This window comes from Pleurodeles waltl, chromosome 1_1 (assembly GCF_031143425.1).
Source record: "Pleurodeles waltl isolate 20211129_DDA chromosome 1_1, aPleWal1.hap1.20221129, whole genome shotgun sequence".
Taxonomy (NCBI): Eukaryota; Metazoa; Chordata; class Amphibia; order Caudata; family Salamandridae; genus Pleurodeles; species Pleurodeles waltl.
Genome location: NC_090436.1, coordinates 681,094,516 through 681,113,762, shown reverse-complemented (window position 1 = coordinate 681,113,762; position 19,247 = coordinate 681,094,516).

Sequence of the window (19,247 nt, the reverse complement as noted above, 5' to 3'; positions counted from 1 at the left end):
ACACAACAGATTGAACTTCTTAACATTTCAGCTGTGTCTTTTCATTTGCAACCCCTTTCACCATTCTCCCCCCCATAACACCTCATGCATTATTTTTCCCTTTTCCCCTGCCACTTCCTCCTATTACCATCATCCTCCTCTCTTCCTTTCTAAAACATCCTCCAAATGCCACTTCATTCACCTGTTTGAGCCAACCTACCCCCAGATCTTTTTTCATCTGAACTCCTTATTCCTCCTCTCAAGGGGTCTGCATCGCACTCTCCACCTCCTGATGTATCGCCACCCAGAAAAACCCAGAAGGGTATTGTAAGGGGTTCTTGTGGTCAGGTTGGAGATGTCAATGATATCAACTGAGTCACTGAAATGTTTTAGTATGCTTTTGTTGGAGGTTTTAGATTTTTCCTGTCCACATATACTGATTCTGTCTCTTGAAGTATTTCTGTTCTCCCTTTTGTTTTATGTCTTTCCTTTTTCTCTTTTTCTTCTTTCTTACCTTTTCCCTTCTTTTTCTTCTGGTTACGTAATGTCTTTTCCTTTGCTTCTCCTCTGTTCTAGGCTTGTCTCTCTGTGATACCGAACACTGTCACAGGGCCCAGAAAGCAAGAACAAAACCAAGGGACAAGCTAAGTGGTCTTCCTTTCTTTAATGTTAATGAAGGGTTAGGAGGTGTGGGGGTGGGGAAGAAACACCTAGCGAGTGTATATAGAGATTCTGGTGTATCAAGAACCAATACGGAGGTATATTTTTCTTGTGGAATAAAGAAAACAAATAACTGTTCTCTAGGTGTGGCACTGCTTCGTCAGGTTTCAAGAAAGGGGGGGGGAGGTTTGTGAAACCCAGTGGATGTTAGTGAGCAGAGGGGAAAGAGCAAATGGGAGAGACAACAAAACTATACAGCCTACTGTTGTCTCTCTACTTCTTCCCCCTTTCTTTCTCCCCACCCCCTCCCTTACCACCACTACCCTGTAGGATTAGAGAAGCAGGCACATACCTCGTAAGCCAGGGACGTGGTGGGTTCTGTGGTTTTGTGTCCCGGCCTTTGGCAGCGTTTCCTCCCGAGGTTGGGTCTCAGATTCCCTGCCTTCGTCTCCTCGTGTCTTCTGTGTTTCTGCGCTCGCATCTCTGTTGTCGTCTTCTTCGCTTCTCTCCTCCACTCCCGGCTCGGATGCGTCTTCCGAGTTCGACCTCCTTGTATCTCTAATGTCCGGGCTATAGAAAAGCGCTTCCGCTTCTTGGCCGTCAATGGTGCCCCCGGGGTATTGTGTTACCAATCCCAGGGTATCGTCACAGAACTGAGCGGTCTGGACTCTGTTACAGGTATTTTTCTGTTCCACCCTTGAGGCATGCACTATTGCAACACTATCACGACCACATTCTCTTCCCACACCAAACCTTCTCATTCGGCAAACTTGCCACCACTTTGCTGAGTTCCATCATACACTAGACGTAACCCAAGTCAGGAAGGTGTACCTCATCATCTCGAAGAAGCAACTTCTCTCCCTCAGGAATACCCCCATGAGCCATCACCTTTATTTCATGCCCCGTGCAAAAAATCCTCGTTGCTGTGTTCACTTTCTTGCAAGTCTTGTCAATTGCTGCATGCTTTACCACACCCCTCCAATTCCTGGGTGGCACAAATTCCATCTACACTAAACAAGTCCCATGCAACTTACTTTGCAGTATCTCCAGGTCCCCCTGCATGTGTTGCAGTAGTGACAGTCCCGACAATTGCACCAAATCATTCTGCCTGAAATGCCCCAGCAACATGTCAGGACAGCCTCTCTGGGGCACTTTCAAGACGAGAAAAGGCAACAAACTTCCCCATCTCACACCCCTTTTTCCCCACCATAGCCCCTCATGCCGTCTGCTTGGCAGTCCCAAATTCCGTCCATAATTCTGCTGCTTACCATACTGCGCCATCCAGTGAACAAATAAATGTCCCACCATTCATGTCACAGCCTTGTGACTCAATGGGCCTCCCACACACCTTAGGGAAAAAAGAAATAGGTTAGCAAACATCCTTCAAACACTGCCTATCCCCGCCCCCCCAAAAGTCCAGCAACACCGTTACTTCAGCCCTCATCGCTCACTGCACTTCGATTTCCATCTCCCAATTTGACGAATCCTGGACTTTCCCCACCCCAAACACACTGCTAATGTCCCAGCCCCAGTACGAAAAGAATGGGTCTTGAAAGCAGCAAGATCTTGGCCTCACGCCACCAGCACCCTGCGTAGCACGGCTAAAAGCTGAAAAGTTGTGACCTTGATACCATTTTGATGACAAAAAACAGCCACTTGCTGAAACATAGCCATGCCATAAACATGTGCTATTCTCTCACCGGGCACGCTAACTCACACCCCCTTCATTTATCCAAATCCACTTCCCTCTCTCTACTTGATCCGTCTCAACCATATCCCCACGCCGCCGGTCTCAAAACGCACTGCATCACTTTGAATGCCTTTATCACGATCAAAACCCAAAACCTCTGACACTCTGAATGCCCCAAAGAACATCCAAATCATTCACAAATGAAACAATAGCCACTTCAAACTTGTCATAACAGCAACCCCTCAAACAATCCAAAACATTAACCAACAGCTCAAATGTAATGGCTTCACTCAGACCCTCCCTGAGCCCGGTCTCTCCCTGCCCCAACCTTTCAGGGCCTTTCCCAACATTTAATCTCCAGCTGGGCCAAAACCCCACAATAGCATTCCATAAAATGAAAAACCAGCCAGTTTGCCCCAATAGTCAATGGAGACAGACCCTTGTCCATCAGTTCCAATATGTAGAGCATCACAGATCTTTCCCTGTCCTTGCACTCCCTCTTCAATGTCCGCCTTGTTTTCTCCTGGAACTTCTGAAGGTCCATCCAGGCTAGCAGATAGCTCTTCTGGGTAGAGTTGGTTAAAGACTTCTCCACCAGCCTAAGAAATCTCAAGCCCCAACTCCCAAACTTCCGTCGGGACCACCATCTTGACCTCCGCCACTCCAGGGGCCATGCTGTGAAAGTGATGCCACTGTGAACGAGATAACAAGCCAGGACTAACATTGTTCACTCCTAGCACATGAGCCGCCTTGAAAACGATATTCTGTCGCAAGCGCAACAGCATAAGTTGCCTCAGCAGCCTCAAAACCCTCAAGTTGCGTGCCTTCTGCCTGTTCAACAGCTCCACCATCCTCATGTTATCCACACGAAACAGTGCTGTGGTCAGCATTATGCACATCACCTGCCATCCCAAAACAGGCCAAAACCATGTGCCCCAACCATGTCTGAGAAAATCTGTACTTGCCATATCATCTTTTCCTCCTGAAAACACATTGATACCCCATTGAAATCATCATGAAAAGAGTGGCAAACCCCTAATCAGTTGGCACTGCTATGCACCTCCGAATCCTGTGATGCATAAGTATGCACGACACAAACCCAAGCCACCTGCAAAACGTCTGCCCCCCCGTACCACCCTGCAAACAAAGTTAAGGCAACCCAACAGTTTCTGTGCCTTCCAAAGCTCCAAACATGGTTCACTAATCACCTCCTTTAAAAAAGGCTGAAAATCCAGCACTTTCGGCCTAGTCAGATGTGCAATCATGTTAACCGTGTCTAGTTCAAACCCCAGAAAAAACAGAAATGTGCAGGGGCTCTCTGTTTTCTCGGGAGCAAGGGGAACCCCGAAACCATCAGCCATAGCTTCAAACTGACTCACCCTGCCACACTAATCTGAGCCCGCCTTGCCGACAAATAAGAAGTCGTCCAGGTGGTGCGTAACCCCCATACATCTACTTCCCTTCACAACAACCAATAGCAGGAAGGAATTTAAAGCTTCAAAATGTGCACAGGAAATGGCGTAATGCCCTGTCCTTGTAAGTAGCCCCATCAAACTGCATTCCCAACAAAGACAAGTCCCCTGGGTGAATAGATAGTAAAAGAAATGCAGATTTGATGTTGCATTTAACCAGATAAGCCCCCTTCCCACAGTGTCGGACCAAACCCACTGCATCATCAACTGAGACATACACAACTCTAGTATCTTCTCAAGCTATGAAGTCATTGAATGACGTCCCCTCTGGCCATGACAGATGATGTATCAACCTGTATGCTTCTTCGGCACCACCCCCAAAGGAGAGGTAATGAGATCCAATAGTGCCAGTCAAAGAAGGGGCCCAGAATCCTACCTTCTCTCGTTTCCTTGCACAATTTTGCCCTCATCACATCTGGCAGCTCTTTGGCTGACCACAAATTCTCAGCCCATCTGCAATCCCTAGGTCCCTGGTATTATCCCACTCGAAACCTCCCAGAAATCCCCATTTGAGTCTCAATAACACTGCCACCTCAGGATATCGGGCTAGCCAAGGCAACAATGCTTCTAACTTAATTGGTGTAGGAGCCCTTTGGACCAGCAGGGCCCTGCTGTCCTATATCCCATCCAGCCTTCCATTGCTCTGCCAGGCTGGCTAGCGTAAAATATTGTGTGATGGGATGTCTGACCCGCACTTTGAGCATTCATGCTTGAATCTGCACAGGTTCCTGTTGCAGAAACCCTTGTAATAATTCCAGCATGCCCTAGATGCCCCCTTGTCAAAATGCTTCTAGCCCCAGGGTTGGCAATCCACTCACAGTATGAGTCAATGCCGCAGACTGGGTAGATGACATCCACTGCATCTAGAATTCTGAATTCACATCCCCCCATGGCTTGTCAGGGTTGACAATGATTCGAGCCCAGAATGCTTCACTGTAGCTAAACCAGGTACACCCCCTAAAGTGTATCTGGGCTTCCTAATCATGTCCATGTATTTAAACAAGATGATTTCCCTGTTGGGGTATTTGTGACAATAACCAATGGGGTATATTAAAAACACCGATGTCAAGGTCACAATAGTAATGGGAACCCTGGGTCTCATGGCTAACTCCCATTCCTCCTCTTTTAACCCCTCTTTTGCCTTAATATCCCTGTGAAGGAGCTTAAAGACGTCTATGTATTCATGTTTCCAAATCCTGCCTTTCGTTTGTCTGACGTGATCCCAGCATCTTGGTCAGCCCCATATAAGTTAACCACTTTTTGTGCCCAGCCTCTTCCTTCTCCTTGCTTCCTACAACCCCCATCTCCTCCGACACCATCTGGCCATCCTTGTTACCCCCTTCTGCCTTCTTCTCTGCCACCCTTTGAGATTCACATTCCTTTCCAATAACCCCATCCCACACACAAATGGATTTGCATTACTTTTTTCTCAACCTCTTTCCGGAGCATCCAGAACGGACCACCAATTATCCTTTCCTGCTGGTATGCCAGCCTCCTTCTTCTGTCATCTGGCAACCAGGCTTACCTGCCTCCGTCGACCTTGTGTGCCACCAAGGTCCACCCTCTTCTCATGTACGGTGGCAACACCTGACACCTGGGTGTCACTGGTAAGCCCTGGCATGGTTGTCTTACCGTCCTCAACTTCCTCACATACCTCAGCTTCCTCCCATGCATCACTCTAATCCTCATAATCAAGCTCCCGCTCGTCCCAACAAATGAAAGCATCAAACACCCTAGTTTGTGCCACCATGGAAGGTCATGAGGCCATTTCCTGTTCCATCTAATCTTTAGGTGACGGAGAACCTCTTTGGTCCCGCGCTCTAGGGGGGCTGCCTTAAACCTCCCTATTTCTTCGGAACAATGCCTGGGGCCGTCATACTCCCGGATGGTGTCACCATTCTCTTGTCTGTCTCAACTGAGTGCCTCGAGCCACTGTCCACCTGGCAGCTCCAACCAGGGGTGTCACCGCCAGTATCAGGTCCCAAAACTCCCCTAGCAACCTGCACCCTGTCCACTGCTTTTGCCGGTACCCACAGCCAGTGTACTCTTAGGCCTGTACTCTCTGTGTCACTCTTATTCCTGCCCTTGGCCAATGCCCCTGTTGCCTTCTTAACAGGGTCAGGCTGCTTAGCCCCTTGCTTCCTAGCCCTACACAATTTTTCCCACAAGGCCTCTGTCACCTCCACTGCCCAATGCTGTTCCCTGATCTAGTTCCCTGATCCTGGCCTCCAGATCCACCACTATATAGGAAAGTACCATCTTGCCTGGCATGTTACCCCCATTTTTACTTGTGTATCAGTTTGTTTTTGCCTGTCTCACTGGGATCCGGCTAGCCAGGACCCCAGTGCTCATCGTTTGTGGCGTGAACGTGTTCCCTGTGTGATGCCTAACTGTGTCAATGAGGCTCTGCTAATCAGAACCTCAGTGCTTATGCTCTCTCTGTCTTTAAAATTGTCACTGCAGGCCAGTGACCATTTTTACCAATTCTCATTGGCACACTGGAACACCTTGATAATTCCCTAGTATATGGTACCTAGGTACCCAGGGTATTGGGGTTCCAGGAGACCCGTATGGGCTGTAGCATTTCTTTTGCCACCCATAGGGAGCCAGACTTTTCTTGCACAGGACTGCCACTGCAGCCTGAGTGAAATAACATCCACGTTATTTCACAGCCATTTTACACTGCACTTAAGTAGCTAATAAGTCACCTATATGTCTAACCCTCACTTAGTGAAGGTTAGGTGCAAAGTTACTAAGTGTGAGGACCCCCTGGCGCTAGCCACATAGTTCAGGGCAATTTTCCATTTACCATTACACGTGTGCACTACATATAAGTCAATACCTATAAGTAGCTTCACAATGGTAACTCCGAATATGGCCATGTAACATGTCTAAGATCATGGAATTGTCCACCCATGCCAAATATGGTATTGGGGTGCCAATCCCATGCATCCCCAGGGCTCCAGCATGGACCCCTGGTACTGTCAAACTAGCTCCATGGGGTTTTCACTGCAGCTACCGCTGCTGTCAACCCACAGACAGGCTTCTACCCTCCTGGGGTCTGGGCAGCCCAGTCCCAGGAAGGCAGAATTTAAGGATTTCCCCTGAGAGAGGCTGTCACACCCTCTCCCTTTGGAAATAGGTGTTATGGGCCTGAGAGGAGTAGCCTCTCCTGGCCTCTGCGAATGCTTTGAAGGGCATAGATGGTGCCCTCCTTGCATAAACCAGTCTACACTGGTTCAGGGATCCCCCAGCCCCTGGTCTGGCATGAAACTGGACAAAGGAAAGGGGAGTGACCACTCCCTGTCCATCACCACCACAGGGGTGGTGCCCAGAGATCCTCCAGTGTGTCACAGACCTCTGCCATCTTGAATGCAGAGGTGTGAGGGCACAATGGATGCCTCTGAGTGGCCAGTGCCAGCAGGTGACATCAGAGACCCCTCCTAATAGGTGCTTACCTGACTAGATGGGCAATCCTCCTCTGAGGGCTATTTAGGGTCTCTCCTGTGGGTTTCTCGTCAGAAAACGAATGCAAGGGCTCACCAGAGTTCCTCTGCATCTCCCTCTTTGATTTCTGCCAAGGATCAACCGCTGACTGCTTCAGGACACCTGCATAACTGCAACAAAGTAGCAAGAAGACTACCAGTGATATTATAGTGCCTAATCCTGCTGGCTTTCTCGACTGTTTCCTGGTGTTGCATGCTCTGATGGCTGTCTGCCGTCATCCTACACTGAAAGCAAAGAAGAAATCTCCTGTGGGTCGAAAAAATCTTCCCCCTGCTAACACAGGCACCAAACTTCTGCTTCACCAGTCCCCTGGGTCCCCTCTCATTGTGACGAGCGTGGTCCCTGGAACACAGGAGCTGGATCCAAGTGACCCCGACAGTCCAGTGGTACATCTGTCCAAATTTGGTGGAGGTAAGTCCTTGCCTCCCCCACGCCAGACAGTAATCCCGTGTACTGCGTGAACTGCAGCTGCTAGGGCTTCTGTGCACTTTTGCAAGGAATCCATTGTGCACAGCACAGCCCAGGTCCCCATCACTCCGTCCTGCATTGCTCAACTCGCTGAGTTGACCACCAGCTTCGTGGGACCCTGCTTTGTAGTGCTGAGACAACTGCCATGCTCAGTTTTCTTGAACCTGAGTTCAAGTACTTCTGGGGGTGCTGCCTGCTTCTGCATGGGCTCTCTGTGTTGCTGAGTGCCCCCTCTGTCTCCTCCTCCAAGGGGCAACCTCCTGGTCCTTCCTGGGCCCGAGCAGCACCCATTTTCTTCAACTGTGACCTTGCAGTTAGCAAGGATTGTTTACGGGGTTTCTACGTGAAAACAACTCTGCATACTCCAGTACGCCGTGGGACATCCTCTGTGCAAAGGAGAAGTTCCTGGTATCTTCCGTTGTTGCAGAATCTTCAGCTTCTTTCACCCGGAGGCAGCCATTTTGCACCTTCATCTGGGGTTTAGTGGGCTCCTGCCCCCCTGGACACTTTCGTGACTCTTGGACTTGGTCCCCTTCCTTCACAGGTCCTCAGGTCCAGAAATCCATCTTCTGTGCTTTGCAGTCAGTTGTGGTCTTTGCAGAATCTCCTATCACATCTTTAGTGTATTTCTAGGGAAGTAGGGTAACTTGACTCCTACATATCAGGGTCTTGGAATGGGGTATCTTGGACACCCTTAGTGTTTTCTTACACGCCCAGTGACCCTCTACACACTACACTAGGCCTGGGGTCCCTAAGTGGTTCGCATTCTACCTTCTTAGTGTATGGTTTGTGTTGCCCCTGGGCCTATTGCATCCAATTGTATTCTACAGTGTTTGCACTACTTTTTCTTACTGTTCACTTACCTGATTTTGGTTTGTGTGTATATTTTGTGTATTTTACTTACCTCCTAAGGGAGTATATCCTCTGAGATATTTTTGGCATATTGTCACTAAAATAAAGTACCTTTATTTTTAGTAACTCTGAGTATTGTGATTCTTATGATATAGTGCTATATGATATAAGTGGTATAGTAGGAGCTTTGCATGTCTCCTAGTTCAGCCTAAGCTGCTCTGCTATAGCTACCTCTATCAGCCTAAGCTGCTAGAACACTACTAATCTACTAATAAGGGATAACTGGACCTGGCACAAAGTGTAAGTACCATCATGTACCCACTGTAAGCCAGACCAGCCTCCTACACTAGGAACACACTAAAAGCAAAATTGTGACAATGAGTGTGAAACACAAAAACAGTCACACCATACTGAAACTAGGTGTTATATATATTTTTCCTACCTAAGCTATGCAAGAGCACAGCGTGATGAGCCCTAATGCACCCTTCAGATTTCCCCACTGGGAAGACATTCTCCCCCATACCTGAGCAAGGAAGAATGTTGTCTAAAAAGACACTGTCCCCATGTAGGCCAGGGATTCGGCAATCGAAGCAAGCAGCTGCAGCAAAGATGTTCAGCAATTAGCATGCAGTCATGGTCATCTGGCTGGAATCTCCCTCTAACATGTATGGGACAAAGAAGTGTTTTTATAATAAAACAGTTGATAGTCTAAGAAAAGGTCCCCACTTAAGAATATGTATGTTTCTGTGAATATTGAAGACACAGCATACAAATTTTGGTGGCAACCCTCTCAGACTGCAGCGTTGAGTAAAGCACAGAGTGCAGTCCTAAGAACGTGAGGCTTTCCTAGGCAAAAGAACAAATAGAGAAAATAAAACACCGCAATTGTTGCTAATGCTAGAAAAATAAAGCAATGCTGAAAAAATGTAACAGGGCTAAAGTGCACAATCGAAGGCATAGTTTGCTAAAATAATGTGGCTAAAATGTTGCTAAACTAGCTATACAACTCCCCCCTGTGCCGGTTCAAAGGTGTTTCAAAAGCCTAAAAACACTAAAGCTACTAAGATCAATTTATAAAAACAAAAAAACATGGATGTCAATAATAACAAGTTAAAAGACACTTGAGCATGGATAAAAAGGGGTCCGTTTAAAACATCAATAGTGGCGCCAATAAAACTGAATTCAAAAGTCAATATTATTTTTTAAATCGACAATTATATCTGGGACAATTGAAGTCAGGAAATTTTCCACTTTGGCAGGTGGTAAAATATCAAAATCTTTGCCAAGGAAAACCTTTGAGCACTTGTGTTCCAAAGCCTGAACTCCATCTGAAGCAGCAGCATTCCGTGTTGAGCCCAATGTTGAGTTAAGAGCTGCATTATCCACAAAGGGCAACTCATAGACAGCTTCCCGTAGCAAACGCACCCTCAACGCGCATGTCTGGTAACGAGCCTTCAGCAAGAACATCAACAGATCAGCATCCAATGGAAGCAAGCACTATGTAGAAAGACAGACGTTCAGTGTACATTCAAAAAGGCACGAAAGGCATCAAAACACAGGCTGCACACAATCCAAAACAGGTCGAAATGACAGAGACCAGTCGCACTCCAGTTGTTCCAGGAGTGGTGCTCTGAAGTACTGCATCATGCGTTCACAACACAGTTGCGCTGGTGAAAGCGCTTTCAGTCCTCCTTGTTGTGAAGGGACAGCCATTGCGCTGAAAAAATAGCAGCAGCAAGATCCCACCTATTATAGCCAAAGTAATCGGAAATCCCAAGAAAACACTTGAAAATAATGAGTGTATGGCTGAAGGTATTAAGCCAAATATAGAGGAGAAGGTGTGAATGAAACCAGAAACAACAGCCTTAGAGAAATGCGTGATTTCAGTCATACTGAATGCGTTAAATATTTGTCCCACAAGTTCACCAAAGTGTCTCGGAAAGTTTGTACTTAAAAGGTATTGTACTATGCAGATGATCTCGCAACTTGAATCGCACAGGTCTCGCATGCAAATGTAAGCGCCACATGTTTTTGAACCAATAAAGCCTTGAGTCTGCACAACTTGTCAAAATTCACACCTGAAGTAGCAATATGAGGCCAAATCTCTGCTACTTCCCTCTGTTGGGTAGGAGGATAAAGGACATTCCCTCAATAGGTGACAATTTGGGAGACCGAAACGACATAAACTGTTCCAGCTCACATTCCACAACAACTCTCACTACTAAGGAGCACATAGCTACCACTTGAGAGCACCTGGAATGCAGGTCTAATCAAGGGGACTGGAACTCCCTTCAGATAGCAAGCCAAGTTTGCTGCCGAGGCATTACATGCCCCATGCAAGGACAGCTGCTTACAAAATATTGAATGGCTCAAAGAAGTCTAGCATTCACTGCAGCTAAGAATTACCTCTTCATGCAACTAAAACATTTGTATGAAAGAGGAAGCTCCCACACCTGTGTAGTAGCCATTCAAAAGATGAAATTTCAGCAACATCAAAAGGCAACCTTTCTTATGTCTCGATGTTTAGCATTACATAAGTTGCTTCCTTCTTAGCCATTATTTGTTGTCGCATTAAATTAAATGTTGAAAATGTGTCCCTCATGCTAGCGTGTTACCAGGGAACGCAACCTGCTTTCACTGTTTATAGTGTCCAACCTAACTGCATAATGGACCTTAGCTGACTCTGTCGATGGTGTAAGGATGACGTCAATCTGTACTATGTCTATTGCAGAAGAAACAATGTAGTTTAAAGTGTAAATCCAGTCAGACAAGGTGTTAATCCCATTATCTACAATGGCTAATGCTTTCTGTAAATTTTACTGATCTATTTGCCTTAACGGGGCAGCCACTTCTTGTTGGGAGAGTTTCCAAATCTCATTATATACTACATACATGAATTGCTTTCTGTGTTGTCTTCTGGGGCCTAACAGGAAGTCCTGTAAATCTGTACCGTTAGACAGTAGACTGAGGTGTTCTTTAACAGCATCTAGTGAGGAACATTTCAACCATTGCTGGCATAATTTCCCTACACTATATGTTGTCACCGTACCTGAGTGTTTGAAACACATAGCGAGGGTCTGGTCTATGTGTTCTAAAAGCACTGTGGAGTTCACAAAACATGTATGGCACCCATTGGTGTCTATAGGCCACAATAACCACCCACCAGGATGTGAAAGTGATGTGTTAACTGTTCCATTCTGGACCCACTTATCGAGCTAATCTTCAGATGCATTTGTATACCTTTGCTATTTATAAAATTTTGCAGGGGCAGGTATACTGGACGCATTCTTTTCCTTAAATTTTGCCAAGCTTAAACAACTTGTTTGTTGTACAGTTTCATTTAAAAATATAATTTAAACAGGTATGAGGCATGCTCTGAATAAAGTTTCCTTTCCCCTTATTTGCCAATTTTTAGTTCCCCACAGACTCTCCAAGTCTATCGACTTCAATCAATAATCATTGCCTTCTATAGCTAACTGGGAAACAAAGGAATCAGAATAAAGGAATTTTGTATTGGTCAATAAAATGTGTTGAGTTTCCATTACTGACAATTTAAAATAATATGACTCAGCATTTTTAACACTGTGCCCAGAGAAATATGCAAAGCTTTCAGTGTACGTTTTGGAACTACCCACTGGTAGAGTTGGACAGTGTTCCCACTGTGTATAATTAGAAATAGTATTTGGAGAACTTGCTCTGTGAATAAAACGATGTCCATTATTATTATAATAAAACATATCTCCATAATTTTCTTTGGTTTGATACACATCCTCATTTTCAAATACAGTAAAATATTGCAAATTAGACGTCTACAATCAACTGTTTTCACATCCCAATCATCAGAAACTACTCTGGGTATAATTACACCGTTCATGGAAAGTTTGAATACATACGGAATTAGAATGACCTCCGTCGGGCCATATGTATCAAATAACACTTTATCCCAAACAATCTCATCAGGAATTGGAATAGCGGAAATGTTCACTAGGGACAAGTCTCTGCTGACTTTATGAGAGGAAAAATGTGGTTTTAAGACCTCATCCACATGTTCAACTGTAGAGTGTCCAGGAAGGTAATGACCATCAATCAGTAAGAAGAAAACAATGACAAACCCAATCCAACGGAGGAAGGCAAGTACAGTTAATAAAAGCCATAGATAGTTCTATGGAAGAATGAAATAATTAATTTTGAGCCAAATTATTAGCTTACGTGCTCTTGACAGTTCTGTTGCAGTAAAGGCAGATGAGTCCGTGAAAGTGTCATTGATGCCGGCAAAATATCCAGAAGCAGTTTGTGCAAAAACTGGGGCTACGTTTGAAAGAGGAGAACTAGCAGAAGTCTCCCTCTGTGGTTCATAGTAGACTATGCCATCCGTTTGTATAGAATTTGAGTAGAATTGTTCAATATTGTTGTTGTTACTTGTAACAGAAGAAGTTAGTGGAACCAATGAAAGATCATTTTCCACCCTTCCCAAGCTCGGAAAGGTGTCAGCGTTGCGGCTTAAAACCTGTAGAGGAACATCCTGGTCTGTAGTGAGATAGATTCGGGTACTACCCAGGAGTCTCCTAGGTCTGGATTGGCCATGTGTGTAGCTTGACATTGTCAATTGAGACAAAGCGATTTTCTTTGGAACCAGACAGCGATGGTATAATCATAGTTCTGTTAAGGTGTATTCCTGGCTGGAACCGGTGCACGATAAGAAGGACCGAACTCCTTTTTCACAGCAATCCTTTCACTCACTAGGTCCCAAACTTTTGGAATCCAGCCGGTAGATGTTATTGGTACATCCCTTATTCTCAAGGAGGCGGCACTTGTAGATGTGTTGTCGTCACTGAACTGTTATAAGTCCTGCAAGACAGTGACACGTTCATTTATGTCAAAAAGTGTTTTACCACCTCCGTGCCAGGACCATCAAGATCTGGAACATACAATTGTGTTCCGAACGGGCATTCGTACAAGGTATGCCCCCCACAAGGGACCTTCTGGGCAGATTATTAAGTGCTATCTGGACTCCATAAAGGTGTGTAAGCCAGCTATGACCCATGCCTAATACTCTGGCTGTTAAGGATTGCTTTAAATCCTGGTTTCTTTGTTCCATGACACTATTTCTCTCGAGATTAAATGGAGATGAATAAAGCTGTTGGAGCCCAAACGAAGCCATGGCATCCCTGAAAGCCCTTGAGGCAAAAGCAGGGCCCTGATCCGAGTGGAATGCTGCAACAGTATATGGGCTGATAAAGACTTACAAATCTTTAATAACAGTTAGAGCGTCAGCTGAGTGTTGTGGCCAAACCCATAGAAATCTAGAGCAGGTGCCAACAGGGGATTACAATGTATTTGTATGCACTGTCAGGGGACCACAATAGTCCAAGGACACACATTGTAATGCTTTTTTGGAACTTAGGAGAGGTGTCTGCGGTGGGTGTTTGACGATGGACACTTTTATTTGCTAGCAGATGTCACTACAAAGGACATACTGCCTGGTCTGTTTGTAGAGACCTGGCCACCATTAACATGCTTGTAATAATGATATTGTAGCCGCCACACCAGCATGGGGAGAAGCAACTCCCTCATGTGCTCCTTTGACCAATTTTGGTCTTTGGTCTTTATTGGGAACCACATGATTACCCACCCCTGGTATAACTGCTAGGGCTGTATTGAGGCATGAAATGCAGTAGGAATATTTAGAAGGATATGCTTTTGGTAAGGATGTGCCATCAGCCAAAGCTTTTACAGCTGCCTGTGTTTCATCATCCAATTTCATTTTAAAACAAGTTACTGCAGCAACAGAAGCCATAGGTACTGCTGATTTGGCTGCTTCAATATCCAAGTTATTGCCTGCAACATATATTCCAACACGCTAATGTCCAAGTGTATGTACAACATGGGCAGCATTACCTTCAGATTTGTTACTTTCCCCACCGAAGTCTGTGTTTAATGGTGTTTGCTTTTGAATCTCTGAACCCATTCTGGTGACAGTACTGCAGATATTCATTGAAGGACTGGACACAATAATACGAATCACAGACAATCTGTGTTAGCTGCTCAGGATCTGTATGTTGTAGTGCCATCACCAGAGCCTTGAGCTCTGCTAATTGTGCAGTGCAGTCCCCTAAGGTCTGCATGTAGGTGTGTTGTGGATGGAATCCACCATCATTTATGTAGCCACTCACAACTGTGCAAGCAGCAGAGTATTGATGTTTTGTTCCTATTACTGGTTGGGCTGAACCATCAGTGTACATAACTGTTTGGTATTGTTCAATAGGCAATGTGTTTGCTGGAACATGGTATGCAAGTTCATATTGCAAAAGTTCTTGAGTATGTAATTTTGTGTGAAAAACGTGGTCAACATCAGTGGCCGTCAGAGATGTTGCCCATTGGATCGAACGTGGATGCAGTGCTTTAGTGTTAGGAGCGCTAGCTTTGATAACAGCCTTAAAGGCAGGGAGGGGGGATAAGACAATGATACGCTTCCCCTGTGTCCAAGGTCTCTCTTTGATGACAGCCATCTGAACAGCCGTGAGAATTTTCTCAGTGGGAGCAAAGCGTTGTTCTACTGTAGAGTACAAATATGATTTGTACGCTAATTGAACTGTCTCACCCTCATTGAATGTTACATAGGTGAAACCAATGGCACCAGCAATTACTCTGATGACCAGGTGTTTTTTGTTGTCCCATGTGTGTAGGTGTTTTGCTGCAAGCATGTCTTGTTGTAATGCTCTGAGAATGCATGAGTGTTTGACTGTCCAGTATTTGCTGGAAAAGTCAGGACATATCAAGTCAGATAAAATTTTAATGCGTTGTGCATAGTCTGGATTACAAATTCTGCCAAAATTTAAAAGGCCCAAATAAAGACTGAAGCTTTTTGATGGTGTTTGAAGGTTGTAGTTGTGCTAATTTTTCAAAACAATGGGGTGAAAGGCTCTTGCCTTCATCTGATAATTCGTATCCCATGAACAGGACACTAAGGAAGGCCAGTTTTGCTTTTAAAAAAAAAAAAAAATCTGTAGCCTATTTCGGCAAATCCCACAACAATGCGGCCTACCTGTCATATATGTTGCTGAGGTCCTCGTCCATAAGGTAGATATAATCCATGTATGGCAACGCTTCCGGGGCAATGTCATGTAAAATAGATGTGACACGAGCTGAAAACAGCCCTGGACTATTCCTGTACCCTTGTGGGAGTCGGCAATTTTTTTTCTGAGAGCCTTAAGTGCTGAAACTTGTTAAGTGCCTACTTTCTGGCAGAAGAACCCGTTGAATATGTCCAGGGTCGTTTTATATTTTATAAGCACTATATTGTCCATACGTGCTACGCTGTGTGCATTTTGTACACAAAATGTACATGTGTGACTGTTTAAATGTCTATAGTCTAAGACTCTTCTGTATGAATGGTCGGGTTTAGCTACTGGGAACAAAGGATTGTTAATTGGTGAATGAGTTGGTTCAATTACTCCCTGGTATTCTAACTGTTTGAGGATTTCCCTCACTGGTGCTTTAGTTTCATGCTTTATTGGATATTGGGGTTGAGTATGAGGTTGGGATTTAATTGGTATTACATGTTAGGGGGATTCTTTATCCCACCCTATGTGGTTGCAGTATAATGCAGGTGCTTGCACCACTGCCCAATCAATGGAGTGTATTTCTACAAAGTTTCCTGAGAACAAGGGGCAAGAAATATTTTTCAATAATCCTTCCCCATTAGGAAGATTATGGACAAATTCTGGTGGTCAGTCCTTTTCAGACAGTAAAATATTTTAAATGGTGACGATGAGGTCCAAGAAGATAGTGTCAATTGTGCGTTCAACTTCTCCTTCTAACTGTATAGTTACTTTATACACCCTGTCGGGCGTGGTGGCACGCATGTCTGCAGTCTCAACTTGTAAGAAGTCATCAATTGCTTTCACCTCCAGATGCTCTTGAAAATTCTGGCAAACTACTGTAACCTCTGCTGCACTGTGTAGCAGTGCTGGTGCCCACTTCCTGTTCTTCAGTAAAGCCCTCTTCCTGAGTGGCATGTTGTATTGCAATTGCTGCCACCTTTTTCTTTTTGAATTGGAGTTTTTGATGGGAAAGCTTCTCTTCTTTCTTAACAGAAACTTCAGACAAGCGTTGTGAGTCCTTTCTCGGTTTCACGTACTTTGTTCGCTGCTCTGACCGCCCACCTCTCTCACTGCATTTTTCCGGTGAGTCCTGAAAGGAATGAGATTGGGGGTATTAGTATATTGATATCTGTCATGCTTTTTAATATTATCTCTATTTCTCAGATTCTATCTGTTTTGAGGGGTCTCCGATAGCGGAGATTCTCCCCCTTTTCTTTTAGGTGTTTTTTTATCCCAGTGTTTTTTAGAACCTTCAGTCGCTTGCTTGGTAGAGTCTTTATTGGATCTACCCTGTAATTGTGGTTTAATGGGTCTGGCCCCCAGACTATCTCGACCACTACTAGAGTAGGTCTCAGCGATAATCTTTTGCAGCTCACGTTCTTGATCCTGTGAAGAAATGTCACGAAGCCACATGCGCACTGCTAGTGCAACTGCTTCCCCTTTAAGGTCACTTAATATGATTGAAAACACAGTGGAAATATTGCCCATTAATTGCATTCCAGAGTCTACGGAAGGGGTAGCCATGTGTTCATCTTGAATTTGTTTCAACACTTCCGGTAAATTGGCAAGTGTCGGTGTATTGTGTGCGGTAGTATAGAGCATGCAAACACTGTGCCCCAAATGGTGCAGTTATCTACAGTGGGAACCATCCCAAATGGGCAGCACATAGTGAGTATTCTATATTTGTCCTGAGGACAGGAATAGGGAAAGGCTGCTTCCAGGGCATTTATTTTTTTAGCTAACCGAAATGGAATTTCCTCCTGCTTGGCGAGTACTTTACCCATGTTCGAATGTACAGTTGTAGGGTTAATGCCTGGCATTACTGCATGTGGTTGCACTGGGTCACCACGTGCTGGGTTAGTATTTAATGTTTGCATTACGAACTGTACTAACAGTCTGTATATTGCTGTGAGCTCTGTATATAAGCGACAAACCTCAGCTACCGCTAAGGTTGCTGCATCAGGGTGTGGTGTATGTGTGGCAAATAAAGGACAGGTCAGGCCTTCATTGCTCAAAGCACCTAACCTAACGTGTAATAATGTATGTGGTAGGGTGCCATCAAGACAATTATTATGGTCTTGATAAGATAGAGGTATTTCTAAATATGCATAAGCTCTGTGTTGTGCAGGTATGTTTGAAGGTCTGTAGTGATGAAATGCATTTGTGTTCCCATCAACTGCTGGAAAAGTGACCCAAGAATAAAATATTTCTGTTCTGCAGGCTGGATGAGCCTCAGCAACAAATGTGATTTGACCCCTCTGGCATGTTGGGCCATTTACCAATAAGTGTGCAGTATGGGGTGGTCGCATGTTTACTGCAATTGCTACCCGTTGCCAGTTGGCCATGATAATGGTAAAGGTGTTAGCTCAGAAATAAGGACACCAGATGGGGATTAATCCTTTTAAGGTTCAAGCTTGAACAACCCACAGCATTAGTTAGCAATACCTACTTAGCTGAGGAGGAAATCCTCAATACTATGGATGTCTCCGTATATAGTATTGAGGTGCCTTTAGCCTTCAGTGAGACAGAGATACTTAGGAGGATTTGAGAATTAGTGCCTGACCAAACGTTGGCGGTGCCATGTCGCATAGGTTCACTTTATCCTAATGAGGCTACTGGTTTTGGGTGGCAGAATCATCTAAATTGTAGAGTGCTGAGTGCACTTCCACATCAGGTGACACCTGTCTGCCTAATCTGGGTTTTCCAGCTACCTAGCAGCACCTAATCTCTGCCCATGAGCAGGTATGATTGTGGCAACCGGGTGCATGACAGGAAGGACTCCCCAGGGAAATCGTGGTCGATCAGATCTCATCTCTTTCTCCCAGTTACATTAGTCTCACACAGGCAAAGACAAACAGAAGCAGAGTATAGTTCAATAAGGTTTATTGAAGTAATTGTATCTTAGAAAAAATGGCATGTATTGCAATAACTAGGATGATAAAACACACTAAAAGCAAAAATTGTGACAAGGAGTGTGAAACACAAAAACAGTACCACCATACTGTCACTAGAAGTTATATATATTTTTTCTACCTAAGCTATGTTAGAGCACGGCGTGATAAACCCTAATCCGCCCTTCAGGTTTCCCCCTGGGAAGACATCATCCCCCGTACCTGAGCAAGGATGCCTGTTGTCTAAAAAGGCACTGTCCCAATGTAGGCCAGGGATTCTGCAGTCTAAACAAGCAGCTGTTGCGAAGACGTTCAGGAATCAGCATGCAGTCGTGGTCATCTGACTGGAATCTCCCTCTAACGTATATGGGACAAAGAAGTGTTTTTATACAAAAACAGTTGATATTCTAAGAAAATGTCCCCACATAAGAATATGTATGTTTCTGTGAATATTGGGGACACAGCATACAATTTTTGGCGGCAACCCTCCTAGACTACAGCCTTGAGGAAAGCACAGAGTGCAATCCTAAGAACGGGATGTTTTCCTAGGCAAAAGAACAAATAGAGAATATAAAACACCGCAAATGTTGCTGATGCTAGAAAAATAAAGCGATGCTGAATTTTT